Raw genomic sequence first — 3,395 nt, forward strand, 5'->3', positions numbered from 1 at the left:
GTACTCCAGAAAAATGCCTGAACCACTTGGAACCCTTCCGATGTCCAAACATAGTCATCCAATATATCAATCTTTATGTCTCGACCATTTCGAGACTCCTCGTCATGTCCCCGATCTCATCCGGGACTCCGAGCAACCTTCAGTACATCAAAACACAAAAACTCTTATCACGATCGTCACCGAACTTTAAGCGTGCGGACCCTATGGGTTCGAGAACTACGTAGACATGACCGAGACATGTCTCCGGTCAATAACCAATAGCGGAACCTGGATGCTCATATTGGCTCCCACATATTCTACGAAGATCTTTATTGGTCAAACCGCATAACAACATACTTTGTTCCCTTTGTCATCGGTATGTTACTTGCCCGAGATTCGATCGTCGGTATCTCAATACCTAGTTCAATCTCGTTACCGGCAAGTCTCTTTACTCGTTCCATAACACAACATCCCGCAACTAATTCATTAGTTGCAATGCTTGCAAGGCTTATAGTGATGTGCATTACCGAGTGGGCCCAGAGATACCTCTCCGACAATCGGAGTGACAAATCCTAATCTCGAAATACGCCAACCCAACAAGTACCTTCGGAGACACCTGTAGAGCACCTTTATAATCACCCAGTTACGTTGTGACGTTTGGTAGCACACAAAGTGTTCCTCCGGTAAACGGGAGTTGCATAATCTCATAGTCATAGGAACATGTATAAGTCATGAAGAAAGCAATAGCAACAAACTAAACGATCAAGTGCTATGCTAACGGAATGGGTCAAGTCAATCACATCATTCTCCTAATGATGTGATCCCGTTAATCAAATGACAACTCATGTCTATGGTTAGGAAACATAACCATCTTTGATCAACGAGCTAGTCAAGTAGAGGCATACTAGTGACACTCTGTTTGTCTATGTATTCACACATGTATTATGTTTCCGGTTAATACAATTCTAGCATGAATAATAAACATTTATCATGATATAAGGAAATAAATAATAACTTTATTATTGCCTCTAGGGCATATTTCCTTCAGTCTCCCACTTGCACTAGAGTCAATAATCTAGTTCACATCTCCATGTGATTTAACACCAATAGTTCACATCACCATGTGATTAACACCTATAGTTCACATCGACATGTGACCAACACCCAAAGGGTTTACTAGAGTCAATAATCTAGTTCACATCGCTATGTGATTAACACCCAAAGAGTACTAAGGTGTGATCATGTTTTGCTTGTGAGAGAAGTTTAGTCAACAGGTCTGCCACATTCAGATCCGTAAGTATTTTGCAAATTTCTATGTCAACAATGCTCTGCACGGAGCTACTCTAGCTAATTGCTCCCACTTTAAATATGTATCCACATTGAGATTTTGAGTCATCTGGATCAGTGTCAAAACTTGCATCGATGTAACCCTTTACGATGAACCTTTTGTCACCTCCATAATCGAGAAACATATCCTTATTCCACTAAGGATAATTTTGACCAATGTCCAGTGATCTACTCCTAGATCACTATTGTACTCCCTTGCCAAACTCAGGGCAGGTATACAATAGGTCTGGTACACAGCATGGCATACTTTATAGAACCTATGGCCAATGCATAGGGAATGAGTTTCATTCTCTTTCTATATTCTGCCGCGGTCGGGCTTTGAGTCTTACTCAGTTTCACACCTTGTAACACAGGTAAGAACTCTTTCTTTGACTGTTCCATTTTGAACTACTTCAAAATCTTGTCAAGGTATGTACTCATTGAAAAAACTTATCAAGCGTCTTGATCTATCTCTATAGATCTTGATGCTCAATATGTAAGCAGCTTCATCGAGGTATTTCTTTGAAAAACTCCTTTCAAACACTCCTTTATGCTTTGCAGAATAATTCTACATTATCTCCGATCAACAATATGTCATTCACATATACTTATTAGAAATGATGTAGTGCTCCCACTCACTTTCTTGTAAATACAGGCTTCACCGCAAGTCTGTATAAAACTATATTCTTTGATCAACTTATCAAAGCGTATATTCCAACTCCGAGATGCTTGCACCAGTCCATAGATGGATTGCTGGAGCTTGCACATTTTGTTAGCACCTTTAGGATTGAAAAAACCTTCTGGTTGCATCATATACAACTCTTCTTTAATAAATCCATTAAGGAATGCAGTTTTGTTTATCCATTTGCTAGATTTCATAAAATGTGGCAATTTCTAACATGATTCGGACAGACTTAAGCATAGATACGAGTGAGAAACTCTCATCATAGTCAACACCTAGAACTTGTCGAAAACCTTTTGCGACAATTCTAGCTTCGTAGATAGTAACACTACTATCAGCGTCCGTCTTCCTCTTGAAGATCCATTTAATCTCAATGGCTCACCGAGCTTTGGGCAAGTCAATCAAAGTCCATACTTTGTTCTCATACATGGATCTCATCTCAGATTCCATGGCCTCAAGCCATTTCGCGGAATCTGGGCTCATCATCGCTTCCTCATAGTTCGTAGGCTCATCATGGTCAAGTAACATGACCTCTAGAACAGGATTACCGTACCACTCTGGTGCGGATCTCACTCTGGTTTACCTATGAGGTTCAGTAGTAACTTGATCTGAAGTTACATGATCATCATCATTAGCTTCCTCACTAATTGGTGTAGTAATCATAGGAACAGATTTCTATGATGAACTACTTTCCAATAAGGGAGCAGGTACAGTTACGTCATCAAGTTCTACTTTCCTCCCACTCACTTCTTTCAAGAGAAACTCCTTCTCTAGAAAGGATCCATTCAAAGCAACGAATATCTTGCCTTCGGATCTGTGATAGAAGGTGTACCCAACATTTTATTTTGGATATCCTATGAAGACGCACTTCTCCGATTTGGGTTTGAGCTTATCAGGTTGAAACTTTTTCACATAAGCATTGCAACCTCAAACTTTAAGAAACGACAGCTTAGGTTTCTTGCCAAACCATAGTTCATACGGTGTCGTCTCAAAGGATTTAGATGGTGCCCTATTTAACGTGAATGCAGCTGTCTCTAATGTACAACCCCAAAACGATATTGGTAGATCGGTAAGAGACATCATAGATCGCACCATATCTAATAAAGTACGGTTATGACGTTCGGACACACCATTACACTGTGGTGTTCCACGTGGCGTGAGTAGTGAAATTATTTCACATTGTTTTTAACTGAAGGCCAAACTTGTAACTCAAATATTTTACTTCTGCGATCATATCGTAGAAACTTTTATTTTTTGTTACGATGATTCTCCAATTCACTCTGAAATTCTTTGAACTTTTCAAATGTTTCAGACTTGTGTTTCATCAAGTAGATATACTCATATCTGCTCAAATCATCTGTGAAGATCAGAAAATAATGATACCTGCCGCGACCTCAATATTCATCGG

This window comes from Triticum aestivum, chromosome 5A, assembly GCF_018294505.1.
Source record: "Triticum aestivum cultivar Chinese Spring chromosome 5A, IWGSC CS RefSeq v2.1, whole genome shotgun sequence".
Classification (NCBI taxonomy): Eukaryota; Viridiplantae; Streptophyta; class Magnoliopsida; order Poales; family Poaceae; genus Triticum; species Triticum aestivum.